This window comes from Macaca thibetana, chromosome 19 (genome assembly GCF_024542745.1).
Source record: "Macaca thibetana thibetana isolate TM-01 chromosome 19, ASM2454274v1, whole genome shotgun sequence".
Classification (NCBI taxonomy): domain Eukaryota; kingdom Metazoa; phylum Chordata; class Mammalia; order Primates; family Cercopithecidae; genus Macaca; species Macaca thibetana.
The window spans coordinates 15,949,798-15,968,645 of NC_065596.1; the positions used below are offsets into that span (position 1 = coordinate 15,949,798).

General features: G+C 53.9%; 1 protein-coding gene and 1 pseudogene across 4 annotated transcripts in view; both read right to left on the bottom strand.

Annotated features, from left to right (window-relative positions):
- Positions 1 to 17,665, bottom strand: part of LOC126943360 (basic proline-rich protein-like) — a 19,430-nt pseudogene extending 1,765 nt beyond the window's left edge.
- Positions 1 to 18,310, bottom strand: part of CERS4 (ceramide synthase 4) — a 51,992-nt gene extending 33,682 nt beyond the window's left edge. For 2 of the 4 annotated variants that reach the window (XM_050770587.1, XM_050770588.1), the window contains exon 1: positions 18,147 to 18,310. The gene's annotated coding sequence lies outside the window, so the exon portion shown is untranslated. Of the gene's footprint in view, positions 1 to 3,646; positions 3,913 to 16,754; positions 16,912 to 18,146 lie in introns of those variants that run through there. The other 2 variants (XM_050770586.1, XM_050770589.1) reach the window with 2 other exon arrangements.
- Positions 18,311 to 18,848: the final 538 nt, after the last annotated feature.

Sequence of the window (18,848 nt, forward strand, 5' to 3'; positions counted from 1 at the left end):
TCCAGGATGGTCTTGATCTCCTGACTGCGTGATCCACCTGCCTTGGCCTCCCGAAGTGCTAGGATTACAGGCGTGAGCCAGCACGCCTGGCCTATAAGGAGTGGGTTTAAGGGTGACTTCTTAAAAATATATTTTTTTTCAGATGGAGTTTTGCTCTTGTTGCCCAGGCTAGAGTGCAATGGTGGGATCTCAGCTCATTACAACCTCCGCCTCCTGAGTTCAAGCAATTTTCCTGCCTCAGTCTGCTGAGTAGCTGGGATTACAGGCACCCACCACCATGCCCAGCTAATTTTTTGTATTTTTAGCAGAGATGGGGTTTCGCCATGCTGGCCAGGCTGGTCTCGAACTACTGGCCTCAGGTGATCCACCCGCCTAGGCCTCCCAAAGTGCTGGGATTACAGGTGTGATCCACCGTGACTGGCTGACTTATTAAAATTTTTTAAAAATTGTGGTAAAATACTCATAACGTTTACCATTAATTGTGCTTAATTATACAGTTCAGTGGCATTAAATATTTCACATGGTTGTGTAACCATAACCACCATCCATCTCCAGAATTCTTTCAGGTTGCAAAACTGAAACGGGCCGGGCACGGCGGCTCACACCTGTAATCCCAGCACTTTGGGAGGCCAAGGTGGATGGATCATGAGGTCAAGAGATCAAGACCATCCTGGCCAACATGGTGAAACCCCGTCTCTACTAAAAATACAAAAATTGGCTGGGCGTGGTGGCACGCACCTGTAATCCCAGCTACTCTGGAGGCTGAGGCAGGAGAATCGCTTGAACCCGGGAGGCAGAGATTACAGTAAGCTGAGATCATGACACTACACTCCAGCCCAGTAACAGTGAGACTCCATCTCAAAACAACAACAACAACAAAAAACCCTGAAACTCCATGCCCAATAATCAATAATTCGCTGTTCCCTCTCCTCTGGCATCCACCGTTCTACTTTCTCTCTCTCTATGAATCTGGTGACGCTAGGGGCCTCATATAAGTGGAATCACACAGTATTTGCCCTTTTGTGACTGGCTTATTTCACTTACCATAATGTCCTCAAGGGTCATCCATATGATATGTTTCACTCTTCCCTTTTAAGGCTGAATCAGGCTGGGTGCAGTGGCTCGCGCCTGTAATCCCAGCACTTTGGGAGGCTGAGGCTGGTGGATCATTTGAAGTCAGGAGTTCGAGACCAGCCTGGGCAACATGGTGAAACCCAGTCTCCACTAAAAATGCAAAACTTAGCTGGGTGGGGTGGCTCACGCCTGTAAGTCCCAGATGCTTGGAAGGCTGAGGCATGAGAATTGCTTGAGCCAAGATCAAGGCGGAGGTTGCAGTGAGCTGAGATCGTGCCACTGCACTCCAGCCTGAATGACAGAGTGAGACTCTGTCTCAAGGAAAAAGAAAAAAAGGCCGAATCATATTCCAGTGTATGTATATATTAAGAGTGACTTTTTAAATAGAAAATTATAGTACAAGGAAATGAAAACGTTTCCATTGAAGGTATGGTTGATACAGGAGATGGGCTCAGAGGGGCATTTTTTGGTAGGGAATGAGCCGCTTACCCCCACCTCACTACTTAAGAAACCAATTCTCTTTTTTTTTTTTTTTGAGACAGAGTTTCGCTCTTGTTGCCCAGGTTGGAGTGCAATGGCGCAATCTTGGCTCACTGCAACCTCAGCCTCGAGGGTTTAAGTGATTCTCCTGCCTCAGCCTCCTGAGTCGCTGGGATTACAGGCGCCTGCCACCACGCCCAGTTAATTTTGTATTTTTAGTAGAGACGGGGTTTCACCATGTTGGCCAGGCTGGTCTCAAACTCTTGATCTCAGGCAATCCGCCTGCCTCGGCCTCCCAAAGTGCTAGGATTACAGGCACGAGCCACTGCACCCGGTCTGGTTTTGAACTCTGTAGCTCAAACAATCTGCCCACCTCGGCCTTCCAAAGTGCTGGGATTACAGGCATGAGCCACCACACCGGGCCAAGAAACCAATTCTCCATCAAGATCAGCCCCTTTGGTGATGTCCCTGCCCATCTTCCAGGGTGGAGATAATTGTGAAATCTGGGTTGATGGCATCCTTCCTTCCCTCAACCTGCTTTAACATCTGCCCCTCCTTCTCCCACCAGCTGTTGCCCCTGGGCCCCTGTGCTGCTCCCTGGTGACAGCATACATGGAGGCAGATTCACATAGGGCCAAGCAGGTGCAAAGCCAGACTGTTCTGTGGGAGAGCAGGCTTTTGCCCACACCCACACCTGGATTATCCTAAGGCACCAGCGGCCAATAGCGCTGGTACCATCCCAGGCATTATCCATCAGATGCTTACCCAGGAACAAGCCCTTACCTCCCTGCATTGGAAATATCAGCCACACCCTGAGGAAGATACTGTTACCTTTTTTTTTTTTTTTTTTTTTTTAAGACAGTCTTGCTCTGTCACCCAGGCTGGAGTGGAGTGCAGTGGTGTGATTTCGGCGCACTGCAACCTCCACCTCCCGGGTTCAAGCGATTCTCCCGCCTTGGCCTCCCAAGTTGCTGGGATTATAAGCATGGACCTGCAGTTTTTTTTTTGAGACGGAGTCTCGCTCTGCCACCCAGGCTGGAGTGGAGTGATTTCGGCGCACTGCAACCTCCACCTCCCGGGTTCAAGCGATTCTCCCGCCTTGGCCTCCCAAGTTGCTGGGATTATAAGCATGTGCCACCACACCTGGCTAATTTTTGCATTTTTTCATAGAGACGGGGTTTCACCATGTTGGCCAGGCTGGTCTGGAACTCCTGAACTTAAGTGATCCACCCACCTCGGCCTCCCAAAGTGCTGGGATTATGGGCGTGAGTCACCGTGCCCGGTCACCATTCTCATTTCACAGATAAACAAACTGAGTCTTGGAGAGATGCCGGATCACCTACACAGGGTCACATAGCTGACAAATGGCCAGGCAATACTTTGACCCCAGTTCTGTGGCACCGGGCATTCCAGACGGACATGGGCCCAGAGACACTCAGCTCATCAGCAGTAGCCTCAGAATTATTTAAACACGGCTGGGTGCGGTGACTCATGCCTGTAATCCCAGCACTTTGGGAGGCCGAGGTGGGCGGATCACCTGAGGTTAGGAGTTCGAGACCAGCCTGGTCAACATGGTGAAACCCTGTCTTTACTAAAAATACAAGAATTAGCTGGGCATGGTGGCGGGTGCCTGTAATCCCAGCTACTTGAGAAGCCGAGGCAGGAGAATCGCTTGAACCCAGGAGGCGGAGGTTGCAGTGAGCCGAGATCGCTCCATTGCACTCCAGACTGGGGACAAGAGTGAGACTTGTCTCAAAAAAAAAAAAAAAAAGATTACTGGAAAACAGGACTTGCCTTCATGCTTCTATTCATTGTCCACTGCCACCTCTCTGTCCCCACCCAACTACTCCAGTCTTTGGCTTTTGGCCATCAGTCACAGCCTCCCATGGCCAATCCCAAGTGGTCAATTCCTCTAAGCATGAAACTGGGACCCTTGTAGCATCTCCTCCCCTTGTCCGTCCCTCCTTTGCAGAATCATGACCTCCTGCTTCCCCTCCTCTCGGCCATTTTCTCTAATTTGTGCCGGTTTTTCTCCCTAAACTATGCCAGTCCTGGATCCCCTCACACCATCCACTCTCCCCGGGAAATTCACCTGCCTGGAAGCTGCGGTCAGCACGTCCATGCTGTCAGTTTCCAGATTTCCGCTGCTCCCAGGTCGCCATCCCGCCAAAGTCAAACCCGCTTCCCCCAACACCTCCCATCTGCGTGCTGCCCAGACACGTCAGGACTGAAGTCATCTCCCACAGAGCCTGCTTTCCTCCTCCCCTGGCTTCTTGGCCAAGATGTCACCCTCCACCCAGTCTTCAGGGACAAAATTCTGAGAGTCATCTCTGACTCCATCTCACACCCTCTTGGCACTCAACTCCTCACTAAGCCCTGGGATTGCATCCGTCTTTCCCATGATGGTCCCTCCTCTGACCAATTTCCACGGCCCCCATTTCTTGATTGAATCATGGTAGCCGCCTCCCCACTCAGCACCCAGAGGTCTTTCTTCTTGCCTGCAAATCAGACCTGCCGTTTCAAATCCTCTAAGTGCTCCCACTGGCCTGGCACTGTGCTCCTCAGCAAATGGACCTTGGCAAATGCCATTTCCCTACCAGTAATGCCCCCCCCTTCAGCCTGTCAAATTCTTCCCAGCTCTTCACGACCCTGTTCAACAGACAGTTCCTCTAGGAGGGCCTACCAATTGCCCCTGAGCTGGATCAGGGGACACTCCCCCCTTGGTTCTCCTACCTCATCTTTCTCAGGGGCAACAGTGTGGAGTCTCGCTGTGTCGCCCAGGCTGGAGTGCAGTGACACAATCTCTGCTCACTGCAATCTCCACCTCCCAGGTCAAGCGATTCTCCTGAGTAACTGGGATTACAGGCGCGTGCCACCACGCCCGGCTAATTAGGCTGGTCTCGAACCCTTGACCTTGTGATCTGCCCGCCTCGGCCTCCCAAAGTGCTGGGATTACAGGAGTGAGCCATCATGCCTGGCCTTTTTGTTTGTTTTGTTTTTTTTAAAGACAGAGTCTTGCTCTGTCGCCTAGGCTGGAGGTGCAGTGGTGTGATGTTAGCTCACTGCACCCTCCACCTCCCAGGTTCAAGCGATTCTCCTGCCTCAGCCTCCCAAGTATCTGGGACTACAGGCATGCACCATGATGCCTGTCTAATTTTTTTTGTATTTTTAGTAGAGACAGGGCTTCACCATCTTGGTCAGGCTGATCTCGAATTCCTGATTTCAAATGATCCACCTGCCTCAACCTTCCAAAATGCTGGGATTACAGGAATAAGCCACTGTGCCCAGCCATGGACAACTGTTTTTTGTGTTTTTGTTTTTGAGACAGGGTCTTTCTTTGTTGCCCAGGCTGAAGTGCAGTGGCATGATCAAAGTTCACTGCAGTTTTGACTTCCCAGGCTCAAGTGATCCTCCCACCTCAACTTTCTGAGTAGCTGGGATTACCACGCCCAGCTAATTTTTTTTTTTTTTTTTTTTTTTTTTTTTTTTTTTTTTAAAGACAGCCCGTTGCCCAGGCTGGAGCACAATGGTGAGATCTTGGTTCACTGCAACCTCCGCCTCCCAGGTTCAAGTGATTCTCCTGCCTCAGCCTCCCGAGTAGATTGGATTACAGGCGTGTGCCACCATGCCCGGCTAATTTTGTATATTTTTAGTAGAGACAGGGTTTCACCATGTTGGTCAGGTTGGTCTCGAACTCCTGAGCTCAAGAGATCCACCCACCTCAGCCTCCCAAAGTGCCAGGATTACAGGCATGAGCCACTGTGCCTGGCCCGGCCAATTTAAAATAATAATTAAAAAAAAAATTATAGAGACGAGGTCTCACTATGTTTCCCAGGCTGGTCTCAAACTCCTGGGTTCAAGTGATCCTGCTGCCTCAGCCTCCCAAAGTGCTAGGATTCCAGGTACATGCCGCCATGCCCAGCTAATTTTTTTTTTTTTTTGGTACAGACAGGGTTTCCCTATGTTTCCCAGGCTGGTCTCAAACACCTGGCCTCAAGTGATCCTCCCACTCCCGGCCTCCCAAAGTGCTAGGACTATAGATGTGAGCCACTGCACCCAGCCAGGGACAACTATCTTTCCCCACATCCTGGTGATGGGGACCTCTCCATTTTCCCAGCACCTGACACACGACGGGTGGCAGGGAACTGTCTACTGACTGCACAAATGAATAAAAGGCTCAACTGAGACCGGGGCACCCAGGATCCCAGAGAACAACCGAGCTCCAGTTTCAGGTTTTTCCACGACCCTCTTGGCCACTTTTCCCCATCCCTCTTCCACCTGTGCTATGAGGCACTCACTGCTCTCCTTCCAAAGACTCATGCTGGCCAGCCACAGTGGCTCACGCGTGTAATCTCAGCACTTTGGGAGGCTGAGGCAGGTGGATCACCTAAGGTCAGGAGTTTGAGACCTGCCTGGCCAACATGGCGAAACCCCGTCTCTACTAAAAATACAAAATTAGCTGGGTGTGGTGGCGCATGCCTGTAATCCCAGCTACTCAGGAGGCTGAAGCAGGAGAATCGTTGAAACTGGGAGGCAGAGGTTGCGGTGAGCCGAGATCGCACCAATGCACTCCAGCATGGGCAATGAGAGCGAAACTCCACCTCCAAAAAAAAAAAAAAAAAAAAAAAAGTTCATGCTGGCTAGGCACAGTGAGTCACACCTGTAATCCCAGTACTTCTTGGAGGGTGAGGCAAGAGGATCACTTGAGCCCAGCAGTTCCAGACCAGCCTGGGCAAGATAGTGAGACCCCGTCCCTAAAAAACAAACAAACAAGTTAAAAATTAGCTGGGCATGGTACTACACGCCTGCAGTCCCAGCTCCTCAGGAGGACCTCTTTCAGCCCAGGAGGTCAAGGCTGCAGTGAGCTACGATTGCACCGCTGCACTCCAGCCTGAGTGACAGAACAAGACCCTATGTATAAAAATAAAATTTTAGGCCAGGCACAGTGGCCCATGCCTGTAATCCCAGCACTTTGGGAAGCCGAGGCAGGCTGATTACCTGAGGTCAGGAGTTCAAGACCAGCCTGGCCAACATGGTGAAACCCCATCTCTACAAAAAAATACAAAAACTAGCTGGGCATGATGGCAGGTGCCTGTAATCCCAGCTACTCAGGAGGATGAGGCAGGAGAATCGCTTGAACCCGGGAGGCCGAGGTTGCAGTGAGCTGAGATTACACCACAGCACTCCAGCCTGGGGGACACAGCGAGACTCCATCTCAAAAAAAAAAAAAAAAAAAAAAAAAAGAAAAAGAAACAAAGTAAATATAAAATAAAATGTTAGGCTGGGTGTGGTGGCTTATGCCTGTAATCCCAGCACTTTGGTAGGTTGAGGAGGGCGGATCACTTGAGGTCATGAGTTTGACCTCAACGTGGTGAAGCCCTGTCTCTACTAATACAAAAAAATTAGTTAGGCATGGTAATCCCAGCTACTCGGGAGGCCAAGGCAGGAGAATCGCTTGATCCTGGGAAATGGAGGCTGCAGTGAGCCAAGATCGTGCCACTGCACTCCAGCGTGGGTGACAGAGCAAGATTCCGTCTCAAAAAAATAAATAAGAAAAAAAATGTGAAAAGGCTCACATTGTTTGTTTACCGAAATACATTTATTTTCAGAAGACGCTTTCTCTCCCTCCGTCTCCCCCGAAAGAGCAAGCCAGCATTGGCATCATGTACAGAGGCTAGCCATGAAAACAAATACAACAAAACAAAGCAAAGTGCAGTCTTGGCCGGTTCCTGATGCTGGCAAGGCTGCCAGCCCTGGCCTTGGGCACTCCAGATTCTAGGGGATGTTAGCAAGTATCTGTTACCATGCCTTGAAGGACACAGCAGCAGAACCAGGTGCAGTGGCTCACACCTGTAATTCCGATACTTTGGGAGGCTGGGACGGGAGGATTGCTTGAGCCTAGCAGTTCAAGACCAACCTGAGCAACACGGCGAGACCCTGTCTGTTTAAAAAAAACCAAACAAACACAGGCCAAGTGCGGTGGTTCATGCCTGTAATCCCAGCACTTTGGGAGGCTGAGGCGGGCGGATCACGAGGTCAGGAGATCGAGACCATCCTAACAGGGTGAAACTCCATCTCTACTAAAAAAAAAAAAAATTACACAAAAATTAGCCGGGAGTGGTGGCGGGCGCCTGTAGTCCCAGCTACTCGGGAGGCTGAGGCAGGAGAATGGCGTGAACCTGGGAGGCGGAGCTTGCAGTGAGCCGAGGTTGCACCACTGCTCTCCAGCCCAGGCGACAGAGTGAGACTCCGTCTCAAAAAAAACAAAAACAAAAACAAAAACAGCAGCAGCAGTAACGGAAGCCCTCAGCCTTGATGCCATGGGAAGGTGGCAGAGATTTCAGGAGGGAGCGATTCTAGGAGCTCTCCTGGCAATGTGGGTTGCCCTTGGAGGCTGTCCCGTCCCTGGAGGTCACTCAGAGGCTGGTTGGCCTCTTGCAGGTGACAGTGGCCAGAGTGGGGAACCTGGGTCAGAATAGGTAGAGAGGCTCAGCCGGACGTGGTGGCTCATGCCTATAATCCCAGCACTTTGGGAGGCTGAGGCAGGCAGATCACCTGAGGCCAGGAGTTCCAGATCAGCCTGGCCAACATGGTGAAACCCCAGATCTACTAAAAATACAAAAATTAGCGGGGCATGGTGGTGCATGCCTGTAATCCCAGCTGCTCAGGAGGCTGAGGCAAGAGAATCACTTGAACCCGGGAGGCGGAGGTTGTAGTGAGCCGAGATCACACCACTGCATTCCAGCCTGGGTAACGGAGCATGACTCTGTCTCCAAAAAAGGAGAGAGAGAGATACGGAGGCTGATGGTGGAGGAGGTGGCAGAGAGAGGAGCCTGGGGGAGGGGTGCTGAGGTCTGGGTAGGGTGTCTTCAAGGGGTGGGGGTGGCAGGTTGGGATGAGTATCTGGGGTAGATCTGGAAACTGCCTGCTTGGGCAGGAATACGGGGACACACAGCCTAGGGGTGGGAGCGGGTGAGGAGATCCAGGTGGGCAAATTCCAGGCGTGGAATTCTAAGACAGTACCATCTGAGAGGGGGTAAAACAACAGAGTGAGGGCAGGAGCTGTGGAGCTCCAGGGTCCCCAGGCATCCACTGAACAAACTTTTTTTTTTTCCCCCCCCCGAGACAGGATTCCACTCTGCTGCCCAGGCTGGAGTGCAGTGGCGGGATCATCACTCACTGCAGCCTCGAACTCTTAGGTTCAAATGATCCCCCTGCCTCAGCCTCCCAAGTAGCTGAGAATACAGGCACCCAGGCCACTACACCCAGCTAATTTTTTTTTTTGAGATGGAATTTTGCTCTTGTTGCCCAGGCTGGAGTGCAATGGCAGATCTCAGTTCATTGCAACCTCCGCCTCCCGGGTTCAAGCGATTTTTCTGCCTTAGCCTCCTGAGTAGCTGCAGTTACAGGCATGTGCCACCACATCTGGCTAATTTTTTTGTATTTTTAGTACAGATGGGATTTCGCCATGTTGGTCAGGCTGGTCTCAAACTCCTGACCTCAGGTGATCCACCCACCTTGGCCTCCCAAAGTGCTGGGATTGCAGGCATAAGCCACTGTGCCCAGCCATCACCCAGCTAATTTAAAAAAAAAATTTTTTTTTATAGAGATAGGGTCTCACTATGTTGCCCAGCTTGGTCTCGAACTCCTGGACTCAAGCCTTCCTTGAGCCTCAGCCTCTCAAAGTGTTGGGATGACAGATGCAAGCCACTGTGTCCGGCCTCCAGGCATCCATCTGAACCTATATGGGCCTGCAGTCCTGCCCGGATCTCAGAGGAGCTGGGGGCAGTGGGTTGAGATATTAGCAATCTGTGGACCTCAGAGCCTGCTCCTATCCTGCAGGGTGGCTCAGGCAGCTGGAGTCCTCTGTGAAATCAATTCGCCATCTTTTTTTGCGGCAGATGAAGTCTTGCTCTGTCACCCAGGCTGGAGTGTAATGGCACGAACTAGGCTCACTGCAACCTCCACCTCCTGGATTCAAGTGATTCTCCTGCCTCAGCCTCCCAAGTCGCTGGGACCACAGGCACCTGCCACCATGCCCAGCTAATTTTTGTATTTTTAGTAGAGATGGGGTTTTACCATGTTGGCCAGGCTGGTCTCGAACTCCTGGCCTCAAGTGATCCTCCTGCCTCGGTCTCCCAAAGTTCTGGGATTACAGGCATGAGCCACCACACCTGGCCTCAAGTCACCATCTTGATACCCGTCCATCTAGTGAAGAAAGAAGCCACAGAGACCCCCACAGAGCACACGTCTTCCGTCAGCCCTCTGGGTTGGATGGGTTAGCACAGAGAAGGGCCTCCAGTGGGGAGGCAGAGGCTACCTACGGTCCCTTTAAGGGCCAGAGATGTTTGTGTAACTGGAGGCAAAGCGCTTCCTCTTCAGATGACGGTCCAGGACTGCCCCTCCACTGGGATACACACAGACGGAGTCCATCCCACTCTCAGCAGTGGCTCTGAGTACAAGCCTATCCCTTCTCCATCTCAAGATCTCCTGGGAGGCTCCCTGTGGCTCCTGACCTGGCATTTGAGGCCTTTGTGACCTGGTCAAGCCCACCGCCCTGTTCTGGCTTCACTGTTTGCCCTCCCACAGCCACCTTGACTCTGAGGTTCTCAGCCTAGGGTCTCCACGGGCGGATTCCCAGAGTCTGCTTCAGTTTTAGGAATGTCGCTCCGATGCCATTCCCAGATGCCAGGTCTTTGCCTGGGCCGCTCCCTCTAAGTCACTGTTCAGCATTCCGTTATCTGATGCCTGGCATGGTTAAACCTTCAAGGGGGCAGCTTACCTGTGGCTGCCTCCAGGAAGTCTCGAAGACTCCCAGCCTGGGTCAAGAGCCTCTCCTTGGTCATGCGCAGTGGCTCATGCCTGTAATCCCAGTGCTTTGGGAGGCCAAAGCGGGTAGATCACCTGAGGTCAGGAGTTTAAGACCAGCGTGGCCAACATGGCGAAACCTCATCTTTAGTAATAATACAAGAATTAGGTGGGTGTGGTGGCACGTGCCTGTAATCCAGTTACTTGGAAGGCTGAGGGAGTAGAATCACTTGAACCTGGAAGGCAAAGGTTGCGATGAGCCAAGATAGTACCACTGCACACTCCAACCTGGGTGACAGAGTGAGATTCTGTCTCAAAATAAAAATAAAAACAAAAAAGAAAGGCCAAATGCAGATCCCAGCACTTTGGGAGGATGAGGCGGGCAGATGACTTGAGACCAGGAGTTCAAGACCAGTCTGGCCAGCATGGCAAAACCCCATCTCTACAAAAGAATACAAAAATTAGCCAGTCGCGGTGGCTCACGCCTGTAATCCCAGCACTTTGGGAGGCCGAGGTGGGCGGATCATGAGGTCAGGAGATCGAGACCATCCTGGCTAACACGGTGAAACCTCATCTCTACTAAAAATAGAAAAAAATTAGCCAGGCATGGTGGCGGGCGCCTGTAGTCCCAGCAGCTCGGGAGGCTGAGGCAGGAGAATGGCATGAACCTGGGAGGCAGAGCTTGCAGTGAGTTGAGATCATGCCACTGCACTCCAGCCTGGGCGACAGAGCAAGAGTCTGTCTCGAAAAAGAAAAAAAAAAAAAAAAAAAAAAATTAGCCAGGCGTGGTAGCAGACACCTGTAATCCCAGCTACTCATGAAGCTGACACAGGAGAATCGCTTGAACCCAGGAGGTGGAGATTGCAGCGAACTGAGATTGCGCCACTGTACTCCAGCCTGAGCGACAGAGCGAGACTCTGTCTTGGGGGAAAAAAAAAAAAAAAAAGGCCAGGCCGAGGGGGGCAGATCACCATGTCAGGAGATCAAGACCATCCTGGTTAACATGCTGAAACCCCATTTCTATTAAAAATACATTAAAAAAAAAAAAAAAAAAAAAAAAAAAGGCCAGGCGTGGTGGCTCACGCCTGTAATCCCAGCACTCTGGGAAACCGAGGCAGGTGGATCACGAGGTTAGGAGATCAAGACCATCCTGGCTAACACAGTGAAACCCCGTCTCTACTAAAAAATACAAAAAATTAGCCGGCATGGTGGTGGGCACCTGTAGTTCCAGCTAATCAGGAGGCTGAGTCAGGAGAATGGCGTGAACCCGGGAGGCGGAGCTTGCAGTGAGCCGAGATTGCACCACTGCACTCCAGCCTGGGCGACAGACAGAGCGAGACTGTCTCAAAAAAAAAAAAAAAAAAAAAAAAAAAAAAAAGCCTCTCCTTGCCTTCAGTGTCTCTGATAGCTTTCCTTGCACCCTGGTTAATCTGCCTCGTAACTGACAGGGACACGTCTGTCTTCCCGCTGAATGAGGGGTTTCCAGGAGGGCAGTAAACAAGTCCAACTGCTGTCTCAGCCCATCACTCACTCCCACTCAGGCCCCAGCCCTAATGTCACCTTTTCAGAGGGGCCCTGACTACCCAAAATAAAGTAACGTCTCCTTGCTCTTCATCACGTTTCTGTTGCATAGGCTGGATTGTAGTGGTGGGATCTTGGCTCACTCACTACAACCTCTGCCTCCCTGGTTCAAGCAATTCTCCTGCCTCAGCCTCCTGAGTAGCTGGGACTACAAGTGTGCACTGCTGCACCTGGCTAATTTTTGTATTTTTAGCAGACAGGGTTTCGCCATGTTGGCCACGCTGGTCTCGAACTCTTGACCTCAGGCGATCCACCCACCTCGGCCTCCCAAAGTGCTGGGATTACAGGTGTGAGCCACTGCGCCTGGCCCTGTTGCTTGGCTTTTGCTGTTTGTCTTCTAGGCCCCTGATGAGGCTGCCATCCCTGCATCCCTAGGGCTCCCGTCACCTATCTGAGAACGTCCTGGATCCTCCATCCAGCTCTGGCTGCTTGCCCACTGGCTGCTGCCACCGCTGCCGTTTCCGCTTCCTCCTCCTCCCTCTTCTCCCTCTCCTCCCCACTGCCCTTCATCGCCTCTGCTTCCATACGCTCATCAGTATACTTCCCTGGCTACTTCCATCTCCCAGTTCAGCTGAGCCCCATTGCGTGGAGGTGAAAGGGAGAAGCATTGGCCACTGAGTGGTCCTCCTCTCCTTCCTCCTGCCAGCTTCCTCAGCCTTCAAGGTTCGAGCACCCTAGCACAGGTGACCACTGCACACACAGGATGACAAAGTAACCATGCAAAAGCAGTAGGGTCCCATAACCTTTCACCCCTTGAGCAAGGACTCTCCAGGGTCTGCTGTGGTTAGACTGGGGATCCCCAAGGACCTTCAGCCTCTTCATCTGCTCCTCTCTCTACTCTGACTCCTTGCTCAGTTTGCTCCAGCCACCCCGGCCTCATTGCCGTTCCTCCAACACACCAGGCATGTTCCAGCCTCAGGGCCTTTGCACCTGCTGGGCCTTCCGCCTGGAGCACTCTTCCTCCAGATGTCGAGCTGCTCCTTCAAGCCTCATCCTTGTCCCCGTCACCTTCTCCCTGCAGGGACATCAGCTCTGTAAGGCTTCCTGTGGCTGACTGTCCCCCGTGCCTCCCATTGCAGACACTTCCTAAGTCTGTGCTGAATGAACAAATGAGAGACAGACAGATGGACAGACGGACGGACAGGGGTGGGAGGAAGGCGGGGCCAGGCACAGGGCAGAAGTGGTCCCCTGGGCATGGCTGGTAGGAAATGATCACTCTTCAGACACAGTGTTGTGGGACCCTGGACTAAAATCCGCCTCTAGGAGTCCGGGAGGAGGTAGGAAAGGAAAGCTGAACTGAGTTCCAGGCAGTTTAGTGTGTGTATGTGTGTGCGACAGCATCCTATTAACAAAGGTATAGAGTCCAGACTTAGGGAGGGGAAAGTCTCTTTTATGCTACTCTGTTTTTTGTTTGTTTGTTTGTTTTTGAAACAGTGTCTTGCTCTGTCACCCAGGCTGGAGTGCAGTAGTGCGATCTTGGCTCACTGTAACCTCAGGCTCCTGGGTTCAAGCAATTCTCCTGTCTCAACCTCCCAAGTAGCTGGGATTACAGGAACATGCCACCACACAGGGCTAATTTTTATATTTTTAGTAGAGATGGGATTTCACTATGTTGACCAGGCTGGTCTCGAACTCCTAACCTCAGGTGATCTGCCCGCCTTGGCCTCTCAAAGTCCTGGGATTACAGGCGTGAGCCACCGCGCCGGGCCTCTCTATGCTACTCTGGTCAGAGCCATGATGGGTCTGAGGGGCCTACTCAAGGATGGCAAAGAAAAGCCTGTGCCTGGCCAGGTGCGGTGGCTCATGCCTATAATCCTAGTGCTTTGGGAGGTTGAGGCTGGAGGCTTGCTTGAGGCCAGGAGTTCAAGACCAGCCCAGGGAACATAGTGAGACCCCCGTTCGTCTGTACAAAAAAATTTTTAATGATTAGCTAGGCATGGTGGTGCATGCCTGTGGTCCCAGCTCTCAGGAGGCTGAGGTAGGAGGATGACTTGAGCTCAGGAGGTCGAGGCTGCAGTGAGTTATGATCATACCACTGCACTCCAGCCTGAGGGACAGAGCAAGACTCTGCCTTTGAAAGAAAGAGGCCAAGTGCAGTGGCTCATGCCTGTAATCCCAGCACTTTGGGAGGCTGAGGCATTTGAGCTCAATAGTGTGAGACCAGCCTGGGGAACTGGCGAAACTCTACAAAATCACTACAAAAATTGCAAAAATTAACCAGGTGTGGTGGCTCATGCCTGTAGTCCTAGGCTGATTGCTTAAACTTGAGAGGTGGAGGTTGCAGTGGGCCAAGATCACACTCCAGCCTGGGCGATAGAGCCAGAACCTGTCTCAAAAAAAAAAAAAACAAAACAAAAAACAACAAAGAAAGAAAAGAGCTCGTACTGAAAGGCGTGGGGAAGAAAACAGGGTTGGTAAAGAGCAGTCACAAAAGAGAGTGAGACGGGCTGGGTGCGGTGGCTCACGGCTATAATCCCAGCACTTTGGGAGCCCAAGACAGGTGGATCACCTGAGGTCAGGAGTTCGAGACCAGCCTGGCCAACATGGTGAAACTGTCTCTACTAATAATACAAACATTAGCCGGGTATGGTGGCATGCGCCTGTAATCCCAGCGACTCAGGAGGCTGAGGCAAGAGAATTGCTTGAACCTGGGAGGTAGAGGTTGAAGTGGGCCAAGATCACACCACTGCACTCCAGCCTGAGTGACAAGAGCGAAACTCCATTCCAAAAAAAAAAAGTAAGATGTCTGCTACTGAATTATCAAACAGGGGTTTCAAGATCCTTTCCTCGGCCGGGCGCGGTGGCTCAAGCCTGTAATCCCAGCACTTTGGGAGGCCGAGTCGGGCGGATCACGAGGTCAGGAGATCGAGACCATCCTGGCTAACACGGTGAAACCCCGTCTCTACTAAAAATACAAAAAACTAGCCGGGCGCGGTGGCGGGTGCCTGTAGTCCCAGCTACTCGGGAGGCTGAGGCAGGAGAATGGCGTAAACCCGGGGGGCGGAGCTTGCAGTGAGCTGAGATCCGGCCACTGCACTCCAGCCTGGGCGACAGAGCGAGACTCCGTCTCAAAAAAAAAAAAAAAAAAAAAAAAAAGATCCTTTCCTCCTATGAAAGCTCCAGCTTCCTTGGCTCCCAGCTTGCCACCCACTCCTGGTTTTCCTTCTGCCCTCTTTCTGCTGTCTCCCAAGCTCCCAGCTTGCTTCAAAGCCCATCCTACGCCGTACCACCTGGGTGTCTAGTGGCATTGCAATTTCCAGATGCTGAGAACAAATTGCTGATTTGTACCTAAAGCTGCTCTGCCATGAGCAGCTGCTCCCTTCCCCCGGGCCTCTCCATACCTCTCCAAGATCCAGCCAAGTCTCACCCGTCCATGCCTTTACTTGGTCTGGCCCCATCATTTCTCCCCTATCCTGGTGCAGTCCCTTCCATCCTGGTCTCCAGGCTCCTGCCTTCGACCCCTGCAGTCTGTTCCCTGAGCTCTAAATAATGCCAAATACTTATTCAAGGTTGGCAGGCTAGCTCTGCCCTTCCTCATCTCCCCTCTTCTGGATCTTACAGCCCTGGCTTTGTGGTTCTTTCATCCAAGCACCCTGGCAATTTCTCTCCTCTGCAGTTTGCTCACTGGGCTCTTGGCCTGGTTAACTCCTCCTCACCCTTAGTGACCCAGCCAACTATCATCTCCTCCAGGAGGCCTTCCCTGACTCCTCCTTAGGCTGAGTCAGGTGACTTCTCTGGACTCCCCCTGGCCCCAGGCATGACTTTTTTTTTTTTTTTTTTTTGGAGAGTCTCACTTTGTCACTCAGGCTGGAGTGCAATGGCGCGATCTCAGCTCACTGCAAACTCCGCCTCCCAGGTTCAACAGATTCTCGGCTTCCCAAATTGCTGGGATTACAGGCGTAAGCCACTGCACCTGGCCTCTCTGTGATATTTTAATAGCCTCCAGCTCTGTGATATTCTCGTGCTATTTTAATAGCCTGTTTAGCAAGTATTCACCACCAGCCAGGCACTGTGTTCAGCTCTTTACCTATAGGTCATGACCGCTATTATCCCATTTTACAGGTGGAGAAACTGAAGCACGAGGTGGTGAACTCAGTAACCCAGAGGCCCTCAACTCAAAGTGGCAGGATAGGGCTTGTGGGAGGGTGGGGGTGGGGGTGGGGGTGGGGGGGGGGGGGGGGGGGGGGTTGGGAGGGGTGGGGGGGTTGGGGGGGTGGGGGGTTGGGGGGGGGGGTGGGGGGGTGGGGGGGGGGGGGGGTGGGGGGGTTGGGGGGGGGGGGGTGGGGGTCGGGCTTAAGCCCAGCTGATGGGAGAGGGAGAAGCTTGTGGTGCTCAGAGAAAGGGGCAGGGCAGCGAGCTCCCAAGGCACCTGCCTTTCTATGCCATCCTATGGGTGGGAGGAGGGGACCTGGGCCCACTTCTCCTGCCAACTACAGGCATCCCAGTGGCTCCTGAGCCAAGACATTCTGTGCCAGGCACTGGTCCAACCGCTTTATTCAACCTGCAGACAGCCCTGGGTCGGTAGGTGGACACTGTTGTGAATTTCTCAGAGAAGAAAATGGAAGTCCACCCATCCCGAAACTCTCACCGGGCATTAGAGCCCTCCACGGTTCCTTAGGGGTGTGGCTGCCACCAAGATCTGCCTAACCTCGGCTTTCATTGATCCATGAACACTCCCAGGCTCACATACTACTGACCCATTTTACAGATGGGTAAACTGAAGCTCAGCAACCTTTCCCTGGGGGCCCTACAGCCAGTTCAATGACCAAGGCCGCCCCCCACGCCCCACCCACCGCCCAGGCTCAAAGTACCTCTGCTGGCAGTGGGTGAGCTGGAAAAGCAGGTAAGGGAGGTCCTCACTGCCTCTTCCTCCACGCCTGGCTGGGCCTGCTGGGGCCCAGGGGCACTGAATGAGGCTTCTAGTCAGCCCTGCAGCTCCACTTCTGTGTTTATTCACAGCAGCTGCTCCTGGAAGGCAGCCCCACCCCCTCCCCCACCCCCATTTGAGGCTGGGGAGGCCGAGGGCTTCAAAGGCAGTTCCACAGTCCAGGAACCCTATCCCCATGGAACAGACCCAGGTCGCCCCAGTGGGGTCACTCTGGCCTCTGCGCTCAGATGCCCGAGATCTTGTCTGAGCTCAGACTGGAGTCGACGGGTGATTCCCCCATCTCATAGGTTTTACAAACCACAACAGCCTCTCCCTGCCCGCCTCCCTGTGTCCCCCAGAGCGGCTTCTCCCCAAGTCTCCCATCCCAGCAATGAAAGCCTCTTCTATATACTCCTAACTACCCAGGAGAAACATCGGTTCCCCACGCCTCACTTGCAAACAGACAGAATTAGACGATGCTCCTCTGCCAAAGCGAATTTTCAGTTCACCCACTTCCTATCACACCTTCCAGCCGGGTCAGGCCAGCAGCCCCCTTCCAATTATCCCCATCACAGCGGCCACGGGATATTCTTAACACACAATCCGATCACGCCATGCACCTGCTGTTTCAAGCCTCCCTGGTCCCCACCGCCCTAACGGGTTCCACACTCTCCTCGCCGCTTCCCAGACCCCAGCAAACCTCTCTCCACCTCCGACCCTCCCTTCTCCGCGTTTCAGCCACGCTGGCCTCTTTTCTGCTCGGCACACACTCCCGGCTGGGCCCTGCCCCACAATCTTGCTGTTTCCTGGGCCTGAAAAGCCCTCGCTGGCTGGTCCAACCAGGCCAAATGACATTATCCCCACCTGGGCACCTCCACCTCACCCCGGCCGCCTGATGCGTTAGCTCGGGATTGGAATGACGTGTTTAAGCCGTTCTCAGAAACCGTCTACGCGGCCGGGCTGCGGGTTCCAAGGCCAGGGTCCCAGCCGCGTCCCCAGCCCTGGCACGTCGGGGGCACGGGGCGCTCCCCCGGCTCACACATCCGAATTCCCCCGCGTCACGAGGCCAGGATCGCCCCTACTCGCTCCCGCCCGTTTCGCAGCCGCGTCCTCGGACACCCGCGGCGCCCTGGCCCTCGTGGGGGAACGCGGACCGCTCCGGGAGACGGCCCAGATGGGGAGCCCCGAGGGGGACAGTCCCCGGCGGGGTGATGGGGGCTGGAGCCCACTTGCGAGTGGGGGCCGCCTGTGACCGCCATGGCTGCGGAGGCGGGGCCGGGGCCAGCCGTGAAGGTGGCGTTCGGGGCGGTGTTCGCAGCGCGGGGCGCTCGCTTACCTGGGGGCGCAGGCAGCAGGACGCACCGAGAGCCTGCGGCGGGGCTGGGGACGGCGCGCCTGGCGGGGTACCCGGAACAACTGCAGGCACGCGAAGCCCGCTCCAGGCAACCGGACTCTGCTCCGGGCCGGGCCTCGGCCCCCAGCAGGGGAAAAAAGGCTTGAGTGGGGGGAGGCCGGGGCGGGGCCGCGGGGGCGGGGCCTGGGCAGGGCGCGCGCCCCAGAACGGTGGGGCCTGGCGCTGGGCTGGGGCCCTGGAGAGGCGGGGCCTGGCGCGGGGCGGGGAACTTGGAGGGGCAGCGCCTTGAGCAGGCGCGGGGTCCCCCAGGCGCTTGTCCCCCTCGGCGCAACTAGGCCTCTCCCTAGCCCCTGACCCCGCCCCCATTCCCGCCCCTGCCACCGTTCCCGCTCCGCCCATCTCTGCCCTGCGGCGCGCCTGGCCCGGGTCCAGCCTCGCGTCTCAAGCCTGCGCCTTATCTCTCCCCTTTGAACCCAGCATTGTCCGCTGCGCGCTCTGTCAGCCCTGGCTTCACCCTTGTTCGCTGTCTCCCCGGTCCCCTCCCGGGTCCCCTCTTCTGCCGGAGATGCTCTGGCTCCGCTTATCTGTCCACACCCCCACACTGCCGGGGCGCCCTGAGCCTCTGGGGCGCGCAGTTGGGTGGTGCACGGGGGCGGCCCAGACTTCTCCAGGCCTCATCGGCTA